The following is a 19,545-nucleotide window of genomic DNA, read 5'->3' as shown; positions in this document are numbered from 1 at the left end:
CATAACTTCCACCTTATTCTACAGAAGCTAAATCCAGATGGAAATGGATAACCAGAGCCAGAGGAAAAGAAAAGAAGGGAAACCAGAAGGCAAAGCAGTTAAAAGAAAAAAACAAAATGAACTGAGAGGACCATGGGGACCAAGGGACTGGAGAGGTAAGAGAAGGAGAGAAAGATGAAAAGTAATAAAGAAAGGGACACCTGGCATTCATCCCAAGTCAGCCTGTCATGAACCAAAGGGCACTCAAGGAGCCAAGCGGGGATTGTTTGGGACCGTCATCTGTATTTCGTGTGATGCCTTATTATCTGACAGTAAGATTTGATTTCTACTAGCAGATTGCTTATCCTTTCAATAAGCATTTACAGGTGTTCATTCATTAATTGTTATTGTTATTCATTATTCATTAATTCCCTATTAACGTTAATTGCCTAGAATACAAAGATGAGTAGGACAAAGTCCAGAGCCAACTTTAAAATGTTCTCAGATTGGTGGGGGAGGTAAAACAAACAAAGATAACGTTTTGAGGGTACGTGCTATCAGAGAACCAAGGAAAGAGCTCTCAGACTAGCCTGTTGGCATCAGAGCAGACCAACCTCAGAAGTTGTTGCTTGATCAGTTTCAGGGTCAGTTTTCCCAAAGGAAAAATGAGGGCATGTGTTTTCCAGGTAGAGGCACCCGCTGCAGTTAGGAAGACCCGGGAGGACATCGCAGCACATCCAAAAGGCAGAAAAGCCTGGTTTATCTGGAACTGCGGTGGGCACAGGCAAGGGCAATGGATGGAAGACGAAAATGTTAGAATAGATCTAAAAGCTGTGTAGGGACCAGACCATGAAGGAGCTGAAGCTTTGATTTCATCCTGAAGTTTCTTGGAATTCCTGAAGAATCTATGTCTGAGGAATCAAGTAGACTGTTGATGAGTTTCCATGCTACCTTAGAAAAAATGACTTGGCAAGGAAATGGAATGAATTGGAGAGGACAAATAGAAGGAAATAGGACTAATAGGAGGCCACTGCAACAGTTAATTAAAAGAGTGAGAAAAAAATCCAACCGTGATAGAAAAATCTAAAAACAAAAAGACATCAATTGATTCAAGCCAGGGTTTACGGTCATTTCATGACACTTAAGTATCAGCCTCTTCAGTGGACCCATTACCCTTTATTTTCTCATTGTTTCTACGGAAGCATTTGATTCAACTTACATCATTTTTACTTATATACTTAGTGTCAGGAATTAACTGCTTGGAGCATGAGAACAACCTAAACTAATTATCTGTCTCAGGAAAACGGAGAAGCCTCACACATGTCTTGGGCTCTTCTAGCAACATGAGTACAAGAGCTCACCATTCACAGACCCTCATGGAAATAATCGCTTAAGGATTTACTTCAAGGAAAAGAAAAATAAAGCTAAAATGTCCTCAATGATTGCTAAAAGTTTTGGCACATTTAATTAGCTATTGATTGTTTTAATAAAATCTAAGTTTGCATTTTAAAAAAGTGGGACAAAATTCTAGACAATAATAAATACAAAAATAATTAGAATAAAATTAAAGCAGGCTAAAAAGTCTGTTGCTAATTTTAAAACCTTTGGAAAAAATTGCACTTTAGTATGTATATTAAAATTTAAGTCCAGATGTCCAAAATTTAAATTCCAATGTCCAGAGCTGAAACAGAATGAGGAACAAACTAAGCAGTGTTGGATTATAACGCAAAGTTTCAAATACATATCCAGGAGTCCATACTAATTTTTTAAAAATTATTGAATAAATAAGTAGAATGGGGAGAATAGACAAATCTCCTGTCCAGAATAATTCCAATGATTTATGTATAAATTCTGAAGGAGTTTAATTCCCCATCCCTTAAGTGCAGGCTGTGCTTAGTGATTTTCTTCCAAGAGCACAGTATGGGAAGGGAGAGAAAAAATAGTAAGTTTACAGTGGAGTAACCTGCCAAACACGACCTCAGCCTCCAGCTAATGAAGGTCAACATCCGCAGTGATAGGTCGTGTGATAGCATGTACCTTTGACATGATGTGATGAAAGTAGCATTTGGTCTCTGTGGTCTTCCTCCCCAAAACCCGTAACCCCAGTCCAATCATGATGAAAACATCAGAAAAATCCCAATAGTGGGGCACTCTACAAAAATCCTGACCAGTGCTCCTTAAGACTGTCAAGGTCATCAAAACAAGGAAAGTCAGAGAAACTGTCACAGCCAAGAGGAGCCTAAAGACACACGATGATTAAATGCAATGTTGTATCCTGGACAGGATCCCTTAACAGAAAAAGGATGTTAGGTAAAATCTAGGAAATCTGAAAAAAGTAGGATCTTTAATAATAATGCATCAACATTCATTTATTAATTATAAAAAATACATTATACTAATGGAATATGTTAATAGTAGGAGAAACTGGATGTGGGATACATGGGAAATCTCTATATTATCTTTGCAATTTTTCTATCAATATAAAATTTTTCAAAAACAGACTATTTTTAAACATTTTAAAAATGTAAGGACTTTTAACTCCCCAGAAAGAAAAAAAATAGAAATAAAGATGGGTCAGCCCCATGGCATAGTGGTTAAGTTCAGCACACTCTGCTTCGGTGGCCCATAGTTCACAGGTTCGGATCCCAGGTGTGGACCTACACCACTTGTCAGCCATGCTGTGGCAGGGACCCACATACAAAAATGGAGGAAGACTGGAACAGATGTTGGCTCAGGGTTAATCTTCCTCAAGCAAAAAAAGAGGAAGATAGGCAATAGATGTTAGCTCAGGGCAAATCTTCCTCACCACAAAGAAAAAAAGAAGAAATAAAGAAAGTAAACTTTATCAGTTATCTAGTCTATGGCAAAAAAAGAAAAAGAATGAAAGAAGCAAAAAATAAATTGGTAAACAAAAGTTTAGAATAAATCCGAATATATCAATAATTAAAGTAAATGCAAATCTTTTAAATTCACTCATTAAATCACAGAGTATCTTAGGGGACACTAGGGCATTTAAAATGAAAGAAGTACTAAGTGAAATAAGTCAAAGAGAGAAAGACAAATACTGTATGATCACACATATGTGGAATGTAAAACACACACACACACACAAATGAGCTCATAGATAAGAGAAGAGATTGGTGGTTGTAGGGGGAGGAGTTGGTGAAATGGGTGAAGGGAGTCAAAAGGTACAAGCTTCCAATTATAAAATGAGTAGGTCCTGGGGACGTAATGTACAGCATGGTGACTAGTTATCAATACTGTACTGCATATTTTCAAGTTGCTGAGGGAAGAGATCCTAAAAGTTCTCATCACAAGAAAAAAATCTGTAATATGTACAGTGACAGATGTTAACTAGACTTATTGTGGTGATCCTTTCACAATATATACAAATATCAAATCATTATGTTGTACACCTGAAACCAATATAAGGTTCTGTGTCAATTATATGTAGGGGAGGAAGACTTTTCCTCTACCTAATGTGGGTTCGTCTGGCCGGAGAACGAATTAAATTCACATGAGACAGAATAGCAAGAGAAAATTAAACAAAGCTTTATGAGGACCATGGCCCGGGGCCTTTCTTCCCGAAGGAAGAAAGGACACTGAAGAAGTGGGGTGGAGAGAGTGGTTATATACCCCCAAACAGGATGCTTCACATATGATTGAAATGTCCCTCCCACAGTAGTCACAAGATTGCCCTGTCGGCACAGCACTTGATGGACACAGCAGATAGTGGGTCTGCTATCTCGGTGGGCGTAGCAGGAGGCAAGTCTATTGTCTTGAGCTGGGTGGTCACAGGTGAGCGCAGCAATCAGTTCCTAGACTAGGGAAAGATGCTTAATCCTTAAAGAAATGCCAACGTTGGGAGAGGGAGGGAAGTCAGTTATGGGAGGTTACCAGAAACAGGAATGAGATTATTATGAGGATTTAAGTCCTTGCTTTTGGCATTGATTAAGAGTTTCTAGAGAGAAGATCATCTCCTTTCTTCTTCCTGTACAGAGAGGGAGGCACCTTTACAGATAGAGATTTACCTTACAAATGCAAATGTCTCCTAACAAAGGGCAAGCAAGTTCCACCCCTCAGAGCCTCCTTCCCTGTCCCAGTTTATCAAAAGCAATCAGCCTCAAATAATCCTTGTGCCAAAGAGACATATCTTGTGTCTTGACCAAGACCAGTCCCCCACATATACCTTAATAAAAAATAAATAAATAAAATGAAAGAAGTAGATCAGACATGAAAGTGGATAGATCTCAAAAATATAATGTAATATGAAAAACACAAATTGCAGACAATATGGTGACATTTATGTAAGGTTAAAAGTATGCAAAATAATTATATACATTGTCCAAATAGGAAAATGTAGCTACAAAGGATACAGACAACTTTAAAGGGAGTCATTCCTTCTGGGGACAGAGAGAGGAATGGGAATGTGGAAGGGTACGGAGGAGTCTTTAACTGTATTTGGGAAGTTTTATTTCTTTAAAATTAAATCTGAAACAAAAAATAAGTACTATAGAACAAATTCAATTGTTTTAAGGTTATTTCTGGATTAAACAAAACAAACCAGAGCAAGTCTGACTTACATTAATTAATCTGTATTAACCTCATCGCCCTAGTCTTTATCTCATTATGTTACATGAACTATGAAGCTATGAAGTTTTTAACCATATGACACAAAAGTTCATTAATCATTATCACGTGATTAAGTACAATTAAAGCCGTTTATTGACTTTTTAACATAATGTTCAATTAACTCATGACCTGGCCAAGTAAGATAAAATATCGACCATGAGCCTCTTGGGGAATACTTAGTCTCCCTTACAGGGATGAAATTTATAATAGAGTTAAATTTAGAATAGAGTTAAGAGTTTCCATCAGGATGTTCCTGAATCTTTCCATTCATTTCCAGGAAACAGGAAAAGCCTAAAATTAGTACTTGTGTTTCCTTTCATTTGTATTCTTTTGTTTTAAGTCCAGCTTTATTTAACAAAGGGTGAGGGGAGGTGAGCGAAGAGAGGAGGGCAGAGAAAGAGGGAGAGGAGAGGGGAAGAGGAGAGAAAGGGAGAAGGGAAGGGAAAAGACAGAAATAGAGCCACAGAACCAGGAGAAGGAAGGGGAGGGGTCAGGTTAGCAGGGAGGGGAGGGGAGGGCAGGGAGGAGGAAGTAGAATGGAGATTCCCTTACCAGAGAGAGAATGACACAAACACACCAGATCCTTGATTAAAAGAGATGCACAGGGCTTAATAAGCTTGGTTTTTCCTTTGATACAAGAATTACGTCAGACCAAGAAAGCCATATACCGTATGATTTCACTCACATGTGGAAGATAAAAAAGAAAAAGAAAAGAAAAAACACATAGACACAGAAGAGGTTGGTGGTTACCAAAGGGGAAGAGGAGAAGGAGGAGGGCGAAAAAGGTAAAAAGACATGTGTGTACCCTGACGGGACGGATGGAAACTAGACTTTGGGTGGTGAACACGATGTAGTCTTCACAGAAACTGAAATATGATGATGTACACCTGAAATTTATATAATGTTATTAACCAATGTTACTTCGATTAAAAATAATTTCCTGATATTCAAATCATGCAAATGATTTACCTGTTCAAAAAGTTAAATAAAAATATTTACTTAAAAAAAGAGAATTAAAGATGGGTTGCTAGTACCTGGAGGAAACAAACAGTGGAACTAGCTCCACTGGGAGCATTTAATTTGGTCGAAAAGAGTTGGACAAAATTAAACAGGTGGAGAGAGTAGTCATGACTGAAGGCCTTATAGAAAATGTGTATTCCCTAACAACTTGATTTTTACACATTGGCAAATTTTTAGGGTATTCTAGGGAAGTTCCATAATCCTTCATGTCATTTTCAGAACGTTATTCCCTTCTCTATTTTTTTCAACTTCTAATCACTTTTTATTCCTTCTCTGTGAGATTTGTATTAGAAACAGCTAATTTTTAAAAATTACAATAGCCCACATGAAAGGCGGCACAAGCAGTATAGGCAAAAGTTGTAGAAAAAGAAACACAAACTAGTGATTGACAACATTAATTTCCCTCTAATTTGCACCATTAAAAAAATTATACAAACTTTGCCAAATATAGCAGACATCATTGACAAAAAAAATATATTTTAAATTAAACTTTCCAACTGCTTTTATTTTGTAATTTAAAGTGTTACTTTCTCCTCTTATAAAAACAATGCATTCTCATTACAGAACATGCAGATTAACAAAAAGAATATCCATCACCCCAGGCCCTCAGAGGCATCCACCATTTACACTCAAAAGTGTCTTGACATTCCAATAATTGTTTCTCAAAAAAAATGTTTGACCAGATCACCTGGAGCCCCAGCCATTTATATTCAATGAATGTCAGCAACAATTTGGTCCATTAAACTTGTAAATTGGCTTCTGATTTCCTTTTCACTCTATAATTTCAAGTTATTTGTGGAAGCACCAACTGGTTATGATTCCTTTCCAGGGAGTCTGGTTTGCTAGGATATGGCGCTGGCAGCTGAGTTAACAAGTCCCAGGCTGGGCCGTGCCAGTTCATGAACCAGCTCGAGGTCGCTGCTACCGATGCTTTATCTCCAGGAAATTTTGAACTTTCACTTAATTAGTTATTTTTGCCTTTATGTATTTCAATGCAGTTTCTAGTAGCAAAGACTCTTTGGGGAAGAGGGGGAAACTTCAGGATTTGGTTTTGTACTAGAGATGAACAGAAGGTGTTCCACCAAGGATCCAAGAACCAAAAAAAGTGAAAAATGCAGATGTGGGGAACTGACAATAAGGCTAGAATAGAAGCAAAATAGAAGGTTATGGGATGCAATGGGAAGACCCAGTGAGAACTAAACTGTGCTTTGAGTACTGTGTGCTGACAGAGTACCCTCAATAATCCTCCACAGATGCTAACTTTCCCATGAGAAATAAAAGGCTAGGGAAACTGAATGAATAGCAAAAACTACACTCTGAAGTTTGCTTTTGAAAACACGCGTGCATTCTGCAGGACTAGAAAAAGACATTGACCTAAAGCGGGGCTTCCAATGTTCAAGAATCTAGATAAGCTTTAGAATTCATGATTTCAATAGAAAAATAGGAATTATTTACTGACATTCATTTATTCATTCAATACAATTTCTGTTTTTGCAAGCGCATGACTGCCTTATGAGATAGTTCTGAGAGTATTTATCTTCCAGTCAAGACCGTGGTTTACTGTTTCACTGTCTAGCTTTAGCCAAGTGAGGACGATCGGTGGAAAATCTAAACTAGGACAATGCGTGATCCAGCGATCCCCTCTTGCGTACATATCCAAAGGAAAGAAAAACAGCATCTCGAATAGATCTATGCAGTCCTGTGTTTATTGCAGCGTTACTCACAGTAGCCAAGATATAGATACAACCTAAGTGTCTATCAATGGGTGAATGGAGAAAGAAAATGTGGTATATCTAGACAAAGGAATTCAGCCATGAGAAAGAAGGAAATCCTGCCACTCACAACAACATGGATGAAACTTGGGGGCATTTTGTTAAGTGAAATAAGCCAGAGGAAGACAAATACTGTATTATATCACTTATATTTGGAATCTAAAAAAGGCAAACATGTAAAAACAGAGAGTAGTAGAATGATGGTTACCAGGGTCTGGGGGATGGGGGAAACTGGGAGATGTTAGTCAAAGTGTACAAACTTCCTTTATAAGGTGAATACATTCTGGGGATATAATGTAGAGCATGGCGATGATAGTTAACTTTGTATTATATACTTAAAAGTTGCTAAGAGAGTAAATCTTAAATTTTCTCACCAGAAAAAATAAATGGCAGTTATACGATGCAATGAAGGTGTAAACTAATGCTATAGTGGTAATCATTTCACAATATATAAGTATATCAAATCAGTGTGTTGTACATCTTAAGCTTACACAATGTTATATGCCAATTATATCTCAATAAAGCCGGTAAAAATAAATAAATAAATAAATTAGGGCACTGCAATGTTCGTTTGTGATTGCTATAGTGTACAAGCCTGATTAACTCTAATGGCATATGCTATCTTTGTATCATGCACGTTTTCTCGCCCAAACTGGAACATAACCTCTGTAAGGCAGACAGCAAGTCCTTGTTTCCCCCACAATACTTCACAAAGCACCTGCCAAAAGTAGACTAATATCAGAGGAATGTCCAATAAAATCAAACTACTTACTCTTTTACGAGGGCTGAGCAGGCCACAATTTTCAGCTATTCACTGTAAAAGTAACTGAAATCTCCACGATAAAACCACGAGCTAACCTCAATTGAAACATCCTAATGAATTTCAAATCAGCAAAGTCATCCTATTTTTATTTTTTGTTCAAAACAGAGCTTGCAAAGCACTTGCAGAATTGAATAGACTTTTATTTATTTGCGTTTTCACATCAGTGGGTGAAGTGTGAATTTCTAGTGGTAGACTTCATTGATTTCTGTCAAGCTGGACACCAATTTGTAGAGTCCGTCTATCCTTTCAGGAAGAAAGGTAAGAAAGCCACTGTATCACGCCTTCTTCTCTGTCAGCAGGATACGGGGAAAAAATTACTTCATGCTGACTTCTAATAATGATAAGACGTATATCTCAGAATTCAAGCCACATGGCATAGGCCCCTAGTGATATAGCTTGTACAAAACAGGAAAATAAAAAGAACTCTCCATTTTATCAGCTGTTTCTAAGTAGTCTGAGATGCCATAAGATGTCTATCAACCAATTCTGGGAAACTGCTCTGGTTCACAAATGATCATTCGGAATTCCAGGTGGGAGATTTCCTAAGGCAATTGCTGAAAGGCAGCAACAGTGCAGAAACCGACAAGAAGCAGCCAACTGAGGAACAAGAGTGACCCAGCAGTATGGAGGACTCTCACCCCAGCTTTACACTCAGGTCTAGATACCACTTGTTTCAGTCATAGAATAAAGAAGCACAATTCAGAGAGAAAAATTCAAAGATACTATACTATTAGAAGATGCTTATGGGGTTGGCCCTGTGGTGTAGTGGTTAAGTTCACACACTCTGCTTCAGCAGCCCAGGGTGCGTGGGTTCAGATCCCAGGCACAGGTTACACACTGTCAGCCATGTCACATGTCAAGCCATGCTGTGGCAGCAGCCCACACACAAAATAGAGGAAGACTGGCACAGATATCAGCTCAGGGATCATCTTCCTCAAGCAAAAAAAAAAAAAAGAGGAAGATTGGCAACAAATGTTAGCTCAGGGCCAGTCTTCCTCAGCAAGAAGAAAAAAAAATAACAAGAAGATGCTTATTATAATGCTTTGGGGATTGAATGAATCAAGTTAAGAGGGAGAGGATTCTGGGTATTGTGGAAAGATTCTCAAAACTACATTATGGTAGTCCAATATTAACCTCAGCAGAAGAGTGTGTCAGGAGTGCTAACTCCCTGACCCCAGGTTTAGTCAAGCCTAGGATTGGTGTCCAAAGCCCAAGCATGGAAAGCTGAGCTGGCCAATGGTCCTAGCCAAAGCTTCGATTGCTTATTTCTGAAGGCACCCCTTGAACCAATTGACTGTGTAGGGCTGTGTGGAGAGCTATACACAGTGTGGCTGTTCCTAACATGTCCAATGAAAACAAAACGTCCTGTTAGCTCTGTTCTCACCAAAGAAAAATAGAAAATATGAAATGCAATTGGGGCCAGGACATAGATTCTCTGAAAATGATGCTTCAAGTCCAGTAAAGTAGCTGAGTCACAAGAACTCAGAACAAAGCTCCTCCGTGCATGACTTAGCACCAGAAAACTGCAGCTCACTAATTTTTCTAGTTTCCTATAGTTAGTATAGCAGAAGCCAGTGGCAAGATACCTAGATTCTCTTAAAACGCTTTGGAAAAAGGAAAGCAGACCAGAAGGTTTCATTGGAAGGGTCACAGAGGATGTTCCATGGAGCAATCTCCCACCAAAGGATAGCCCAGGCTTCTCCAAGTGTAATGCCCAGGATTGTTGGGGTTTTTTAACAAAAAAAAAGGATTATGAGGGTGGTGTAGCAGTTAATTTCACGCACTCCACTTTGGCAGCCCAGGGTTTGCCAGTTCGAATCCCAGACACAGACCCACACACTGCTTATCAAGCCATGCTGTGGCAGCATCCTACATATAAAATAGAGGAAGATGGGCATGGATGTTAGCTCAGGGCCAATCTTCCTCAAAAAATAACAAGCAAAAAAAAAAAGAATTATGAGGACATTTTAGGTCTCAACACTTTTTTCCAGGTTGAAGTGTCTGTGATGATGGTGACTATAGTTAATAATACTGTACTGTATCTTTGAAAGTTGCTAAGAGAGTAAATCTTAGAAGTTCTCATCACAAGAAAAAAAATTGCAACTATGTGTGGTGACGGATGTTAATTAGACTAATTGTGGTGATCATTTCAAAATATATCCATATATAGAATTATCATGTTGTACACCTGAAACTGATGTAATATGTCAATTGTATCTCAATAAAAAAATATCTGTGATGCCTTATTCGTGGCACTTGTTCACGATGGATGCAACTTCCGTGTGGAAGTATTCTGCTCCCCTTCCCTCTCTGTAAACTTGGAAAGAGAGAGTTTTCAGTCAATTTATTGGGCTTCTATTAGGATTCTATTAATCATTCTATTAATACTAATTATATGTACCTTTCTCAAGTTATATGTGGATCTCCTGCCTCCTGGGCCCTCCTTGGGGCCAACCAGCCCTTTGCCTTTAATTTCCGCCAGCAGCCTGGCCCATCAGCCTTGGCCGAAGTATGTGGCTTCTGCCTCTGCTTCCGGAATTCAAACAGCATGCCTTAGCTTAGGCCACTGGTGATATGTAGCTTGTACAAACAGGGAAATAATGAAGAGAATGCCACCCCACAAGAAGGAATTTGACATCCTTAATGGCCACAGGCAGAGCTGAATGACGCTACCCAAAAGTAGAGGGACATTAACTCTCTGTGGAGTGAACTTTGAGCAACGATCAACAAGAAACAGGAGGTAACAAACCCCACCCACCATGGACTGCTCTGTCCACGTGGGCTTCTTTGTCCTCCTCTGTGCTGAGGAGAGTCATCTGTGGGCCCAGCGGTGTCTTTTCCCAGCTTTTTGGGGATGTGTCTTTGGGATGCAGCGGCTGGTTTGGTAACTCATTCCTTCCTGTCTTTGCTTGGCTTTTCCCTCACTCTCACAGCCTTAGGGTTGTGTCTCCCAAGTAATACATTGGCACTTTAAATCTTTGCCTCAGATTCTGTTTTCTAAGAAACCAAGGCTGAGACTGAATTTAAGAAGTTTCACCTAAACTTGACTTTTGAGTTCTTTTGTTCATCCAAATTCTAGACTTCAAATATAAGCAAGAGTAAGTTCAAATTAAACGCATCAGGTCCTTGGGGGAAATACTGAGATGTACACAAACTCACCGATTTTAAATTAAGAAAATATCCTTGGAAATTTTTATAATTAACTGTCGTCCTTCAAGCACTCCAAATAGTGTTAATAAAAATGTTACCGTAAAAAAAAATTGATATGCCTAAAATCAAGGATCTATGAAACTTGGGGTGAACAACCGAAAAATTGACAAAGATTATTACTTATCCTCTTTATCCACATTATAAAAATAAATATAGGTAACAAGTAAAATTCTCATTACAATGAATTTCATGGTCTAGACAAATTGATTTCTTGGGGCTCAAAACTTGTACATCTCTCAAGTAGCTGGAATTCATATCCTCAGGCAGTTGGAAATGAAATAACTATGTCCAAACTCTCTACAATGAATTAGCAAATATAAACAAGTGCTCTAAACACAGTTAAGGAAATGAAAGATAACATGAATTTTCCAAACAACTACTCTTTGTACAAATGATGTAATTTTCTTTAGAGGGTGATCAGCATCTTTGAGAAGGAAAGAGATAATGAGAGGCGGCTGCCTGTGCAGTGAGTTGGGTCTTGGGGATACAGAAATGAATAAGATACAGTCCCTACTTTTGATGAACTCACAGTCTGATTTAAAAAAAGAGAGACAAATAAGAATTCACTGCAAAAAGGATTATGAGAGTAATACATTTCATGTTTTGGAAGCACAGATGACAGTAGCTAACTCTACTTGGAGGGGGTCAGAGATACCAAGAGATGTTCTAATTAACCTCCTACTGTTAAATGAGATAGGAATTGGTTCAAGGAGGAAAAACAATAGGTTTGGTTTGGGACGTGCTGAATTTGAGGTAAGACCTCCAGGTGGAAATAATCTGTAGACAGAGGAAAATGAGGCCTGAAGTTCAGAAAATACTTCCAGTCTAAAGAAGGAGACGTGAGAGTCAGAAGGGTTCAAGTTGTAGTTAAATGCATGCACGAGAAGGTCCAGGGAGCGTGTATCAGGAAAAAAGGGGAGTGAATTGAAAGGCAGCAAGAGCCCAATTTTGGAATCCCAGGCAACACAGATATTGAAGATGAAAAGGGAATTAGAGAAAGAGCAGTCAAAAATTAGGAGGAAAACAAATATATATATATATACATATATATATATATATATTTTATCTCAAATGAAAGTTGGAAAGTTTCAAACAGGAAGAATGTGCTCAGGAGTTTTCAATGCTACTAAATAGCCAACGGAAATAACAGAAAAGTCACCACAGGATTTGGCAGTTAGCAGGTCATGCTGAGAGGACTTTTTCTGAGGTGGGATTGACCAAAGCCAAGTTGAAATGGGCTGAAGATAGAAAGGCAGATAGGGGAGTAGAAAGGGTGATGAGACACTAGCCTGCAACACTGACACCACCTCATAACATTGGGTCAAAAAAGGGAAATTGCATAAAAGACAATTGCTGTGCATGTGTGGCAGCTTGTCACCTCTGTGTCTGAGGTCAGCATCATCTAAACCTTTCTGGTCCCATCTGCAGTTTGATGCTCCTTGGCACCATTCGTGGGTGCCAAAATAAATATCTTCAGGGGACCATTCTGCTTTCTGTGGCTACTGAGATTTACATGCTTAGTGAGCTCCCTTTTCACAGGCTTGAAGCAGGGAGTCAACGCTGGGACTCACTTACTGCCTCCAGTTTCCCAGGACACTTGTCTGCTATTTCCTGCTTTGTCTCACATTCCCCTCCAGAAGTTGAAAACTTTGCCTCCTGCTACACTCTCCCTAGCTGCAACCCCCACCCCGTTCATCTCACTGCAGGGCGATGAGAGACTCACTGATGGGAAGAAATGGCAACTACAAGACGGAGAGGAGGGATATAGATCTTTGTTGGCAGAACAAAGGAGGAAGTGATAACTTAAATACAGATCTTTATTCTTGGGTTTCATCTCAGCTTCTTTCGAGTCTTATTACTGTCTGGTCTCTCATTTACCATCTAATGGCATATAATCAGGTACCTTGATATAGAGAGGAACTATTGCTTGGATAGAAAAGAGAGACTTCACACATTATTATTATTCTTCTTGTACAGAAACTGTGCCAGTCATATGTGTTTTGCTTTCAAATTCATTTTCCTTTCTTCCTCTCAGGAATTACATTTCCAGGCTCCCTTGTCACCTGGCTTCCACTTAGGGTCAACCAGGGAAAGGCACTGGCAAAAGACCAGAGGGCAGGAGGAGAGAATTCAGGTTTTTCTCCCTCTCTTGCTCTGCTTCATGCAGCACTCCCAGCAGTAGCTCTGTCCTCCCTGTAACTCCAGATTCAACCATTGCTCTGCTAAGGTTCTCACTCCCTGAAGGTACTCTTATTCCTGGATTCTGGTAACATCACTGTCTCCCATTGTCTCTCCAGTCTTCCGGGTTAACATAGCTTCCCGCGGTTGCTAATCTTTTGGGTCCATCAACCACCCCTATTGGCTTCTCAGATCTTCCATTACCCAGAAACAAATTCCCTGAATTCAACTCCCTCTGTAGAAAGGCCTATAGTGGTTTCTGCCTTCTGATTGCCCCATAACAGAGAAACCATCATAACCAGAGCTAGGAAGTACAGTTTTAGGAGGATTATTAGCAAAGACAGGGAAATATTTATCTATATCAGCCTTTGTTAATACACTCCCCTACCCAACCTTCAGCCAAAAGTGATGGAGAATTAACTCCTCCTAACCAGAAAATTAAAATATATTTGAAAGCAGGAAAATATGGATACAAGGAAAAACAATACCCTGAAGAATAGAAATGCTATGAAGTCAGGGCTCTCAAACAATGAGGGCTGATGGTCCTCGAGGGCAAGTTAGTTGAAGAAAAAGGGTAATGTATTGGAGATCAAGAGTATTACAAAGGGAATGGATGTCAAATGAGACGCATAGAAAAATGTGCTGAACAAAATCAGAAGAACTGGGGTGAATTGTCAGCTTAGCAAAGTTAAAATTTCTGAGATCTGAGGGGTGAGGGGAGGCAGGGCTCCAGGGCAGGGAAGGAAGAAGGAAAGAATGGCACTAGAAAATAGAAAAAGAAAGGAATTTTTTTAATTCAAGAGAAACAACAAGTATACTAAAGAGTTTAAGATTCTGCTGACATAATGTATATACAACTTCTCTCAAGGGCTAAGGACCATTGCGCTGTGTTTTCTGTATTGGGTTCGCCTGGGGTGATCCATGTGGATCACTTATGAAGCCTTAAAAATAAAATAAAATAAAAACAAATTCCTGGTCCCCAATTCTGGAATTATTGAAACAGACTGTCTAGGGAGTGAGGCTTTCAAATCTGATTTTTAAAGAGCTCCTCGCTGAAAGTCTGAGAGCCCCAGCTGAAGGGGGGACCTGCAAGACCTCATAGGTAGGATGAACACTAGCATGGGTGAATGATCTGGTATCCAGGAGTAGAGGGATACTTCTTTAAGAGAGGTAGGGAAATTTACCTGAGGTCAGAGATCCCCAGATTTAGAAGAAACATTTCACAGTAAATGTTATTGGATACTCTGGACAGTGACGATGGAAAGTTGCTTCCAGCAGACCCAGGTAAGCCTTCTGCTTGAGGATCGCCTTGGGAGGACTCTGTCTCCTAGACCAGAAGGAAACTTTTATTTCTATGCACGCTTCATTGTTCAGGATGTAAACGTCTATCTGGATCTCCCTAACCCTTTTCCTTTTTCCTGCATTTGGTCCTAAAGTAATTTTAACTAACTTTACTCCCTATAGCAGTTTCTTTAATTCTAAGTTGGAAAGTTCTGGGACATTAAACAAAATAAAAAAGACTCTTTTAAAAATATTATTTTACAGAGCTATTTGCTGCACTTATTTTACACACAGATGGTGATTACTTCTCCAGGCTTTTTTCCCCCTCTTTTTGTTTAGAGATAACTAGATAAGCAATTTCTAGGAGACAGTCACAGACACCCATTACTAAATGCCTAGCACCTTTGGGGAATCTTCAAGACCATTTGTAACACAACTGAAGACATCTTCAATAACTGGCACAATTTTGAAATGGAAATTGCTCTTGGTGTTACGTTTTAAAAGCAATTTTGTTTGGAAATATTAGTGCAGTCTACAAAGAAACATCAAATCATGCAGCCAAAGGAACTATCAGCCTTTGAAGCTTTAGCAGCAGAACTGGAGAAAGCTCATTCTTTTCTTCCTGCTTCCCTGCCTTCCTGCCTTCTCTCATCCTTTCTCCCCTCCTTCCTTCCTTCATTTGTTCTGATTTTTATGGGGACACAATAGTGAGCAAAACAGTCATTTTCTCTGCCCTCATGGAGGTGTAGTCCAATGAGACAATCAGTTATTATGCAAATAATTACACCCAAAAAGTAAAATTTTAGATTAGATATAAGTTTGAGAGCACTGACAAGTTATTTGACATAGTCAGGGGTCAAATGAGAGGTTTCAGTGCCTTCAGACATCCCAGGAGAAAGGTTAGGTAAGTAGTTGGTTACTTGGCTAAAGTCAAAAGATTGGTTGTGGTTAATAGATTGATTACAACCTAAAACTATCCTGATTAACAGTTATTTCCTTTATACCATCATTTGAGATGACCTAGAGGAAATGTATTCTTTCAAATAATAATTACTAAGCACATGGCACAGCAGTAGCACGTATGTGGTTTTAGCCTACCTGGGCTTTAGTCCAATCGAAGGGGCAAGATAGATGTGCTGGGAGTGGTTAAGTAGAAAGCCCTGCGTAATTCAAAGCCAAAATGAGAACTGAGGCAGTGACTGATGTAGGAGTTCAAAGGAGAAGATCCAGGGCTCCAGGCAAAGGACTAGGAGACGAGAAGGGAGGAAGAGAAGAGAAAAAGCATCCCAGTAAGGAAACAGCTATATCAAAGCTTTCTTGGCATAGAAAGAAGAAAGATCTTGGTGTGCACAGGGGTGCTACGAAATGGTAGCAGTGAGGTCATTCAGGTTACAGAGTCGATCAAGATACTAATTGGAGCCCACGTGAGAGAAGAGGTCTGTATATGAATATATAATGTAAGCATAGAGGTATATACATATGTTTATGTGTATATAGGTATATTATATGTACATATTATTTATTAATTAGCACCTAACACACGAAAAATACTAAAAATTTTAGCCAGGACAGACTCATAGATTGAGAACAGGTAAGAAGTTGAGCCAAACTTTAGGGAATTTAGAAATTGAGAAGATTAGAGTTTAAATAAAACTGATAACTCACCACACACAGCTCTCTCTTGCTGTCCTCTACCCCTTCCTGACCCAGCACTGTCATTATACTTCAAAAAGAAGCTATTGTATTACCATAAATTGCCCAGCCTGTGACTCAAGTTGGTTCAAAGTCTTATAGAAAAGTTGATTAGTAGCTCAAATTTTCTAATACCTGCTATTTAATTTTAAAGTAACCTTAAACAGAAGGGGAAAATCTCATTACTCTGTGCCTTACTCTGTGGGACTGCTGTAATAAACTGCCATAGACTGGATGGCCTTAAACAACAAGCATTTATTTCTCACAGTTTTGCAGGCTGGGAATTCCAAGATCAAGGTGCCAGCAGATTTGGTCTCTGGTGAGAGCCTACTTCCTGGTTCATAGCCAGCACTAGGTACTCCTGTGACAGAAGGGGCAAGGGAGCTCTCTGGAGTCTCTTTTATAAGGATACTGACCCCACTCATGAGGGCCCCACCCTCACAACCTAATCACCTTCCAAATGCCCCACCTCCTAATACCATCACACTGAGGGCAGGATTGAAACGTATGAACTGGTGCGGGACACCAACATTCAGTCTATAGCACTCTCTATATACCTGAATGAAATGAAAAAACAACGTATGTAAGTATTTATATGATCAGTTCATAACTAGTAACCACCAAATGAAGAATAAAACATTAGAAATGTATGTACATGTATGAAATGTCCTCGTCATTGTGGAAATAATCCATTGTTAAGAAAAGTCTTTTGCTATCACAGATGGGAAATGAAAATGTGCTTTCTTTTTTGCTACCCTATTTAAATATTAGCTCTCAGGTTATAAGAAGACAATTATTCCAGAAGAAAACAAGGTAGAAGACTTTTCTAAACTCTTTTCTAAAAGAGTCTAAAATGACTCTTGAAAACGACAAACTCCAGCACAGTCCCTTTGCTTTTCATCGTTCTTTGTTGCATAATCAGCCTCTTTCTCTTTGTTTCACAATAAAGGACTAATCGTCCAGAAAGGAAAGGAAAATTCACTTTGAAAGAGTGCGTAACCTCTCTGAGCATGGGCTCCTCCTGTGCAAAACGAGGGCAGGAGAGGCTGGCGTGGTACCTGCTACAGCCAGGGGATGCTCCTAGCAACTCACAGCTGTCAACTCACTCAGTCTTTACCACTATGAAGTGGCCATCCTCCTGGTACAGGGGAGGAAACCAAGGTTGGGCTGCTTGTCCACGGTCACATAGCAAAGGAATGAGGACAAAGCGAAGGTTCAAGCCCAGGACTTCACCACCAGTGTCCGTGCTGTTGGCCACCATACTGCACTGTCCTATATAAAGAAGCCAAGCATACCTTCTAGAACTCTTCTGCAGACCACGCCAGAAAAATTACACTGAGCACTTAATACCTTTTAACGGATTATGCAAAAGTAAGTTATCATTTTTATTTAAGTGAAGGATCCCAGGATGAAAGGAAACATTCCAGGCTATTACAGATGACTAATTACCCCCAAGACTTTCACTGAAAAGTTATCTGATTTGAGATGTCAAATAAATGAGAAGGAAAAAAAAAAGGACTCTGCATGCGTCATAGCCCCATAAAATATTATTACTGACATTATGTCTCACCATGAGTAAAATAAAGTCTTAATAATATTCAACACCTTACAGCTTTGGTGTTCTGGTTAAATCACACATGAAAACTATAACTTATTTTATGAGTGTGGTCATATTGGCTCAAGCTATAAAATTTTTATTTAAACTCACTTTATATTTTAGGTGAGATACAAGTTACATTTAGTGCATTATCTGTGATTTCCTGAGAAATTTTGAAATTTTTTTCTAATTCATTTGTAAAATTGTAGTGTTGCAGTGATTAAAACTAAGTGTTCAATCTTGAACTTAGGTTTATGCTATCTGTAAAGAAATAGCTCAACCTCACATTTATATTTTCCTTACTATTCCTTTTAACTTCTGCACTTTAAAACGTATTTCCCATTTTTTTCATCATTTACTTATAAATATGGCAGAGATGAGCCACATCCACATAAAATACCATGGGATAACATTCATAAAAATAGAAATGTATGATGCGTAGTTAAATAGTTACAACGATATTACAAAAATCACAAAACCAAATGTTAGAAGTTGTTTCATATAGATATAAAGCATCACAATTTTCATTATCATTATTTTAAAATTTGTATATACTTGGATATCCACAAAGCATTCATTCATGGATTTCAGAATCTTTTTCTTTTCATCCATGTCGTATTTTAGAGATATATTTTATTTTCCTCTCTTGCTATATAACCTGCTTAAAATCGTCAAAGTAACTTGCTCTCTGTTGATCCTTAGTTTAACAAGCAAGAACATTGTGTGATAAGTTGTGGAATGCCTCATGGTTTACAACCCAAAGGGCAAACAATGCAATGTAACGACCTTGAAAAGAATCTGACAGGTGCATAATCCTAAATTCTCACCAGGGGGTTCTTGCCGAAGTGACTTCACTCCATTGGTGGATGACTCGCAAGTAACTAGAAACATCTAAGAAACTGAATAGCCCAAAGTCCAACACAGTGATTATTTGAAGGGATATGGTATATTGTAGCTGCTTTAAGAGTGCAATGATATCCTATTATTTATTGTATTTAAGGATAAAGTAATAATTATAAGAAATTGATTAAGTGCTCACTTTGCTTCAGGTGCTATAGTCAGCGCATTGTGCTCATTACTGTTAAAAAGAAAGAGAACATATTCAGCTGCATATACAAGGACTTACGTGGAGTCAGAAATAAGGTGGGTCATTACCTGGGTTCAATTTGGTGGCATTTGATGGTATTTTATTCCAGGGAGCTAAGAATCCTCCTATTTGTCTTTTCCACTGATGCTAATGGTAATTAATAGGAAAAGTGGAAATGAAAGGCACTTTATTAATATTAGGCCACTGCCTAATGCACTTCCAAAGCAAAATTTCTGGTGAAGCTGGACAGGAGTCCACAGCTCAGGCTGGAAGC

This window comes from Equus caballus, chromosome 21 (assembly GCF_041296265.1).
Source record: "Equus caballus isolate H_3958 breed thoroughbred chromosome 21, TB-T2T, whole genome shotgun sequence".
Taxonomy (NCBI): domain Eukaryota; kingdom Metazoa; phylum Chordata; class Mammalia; order Perissodactyla; family Equidae; genus Equus; species Equus caballus.
This window is presented reverse-complemented; position numbering follows the sequence as displayed.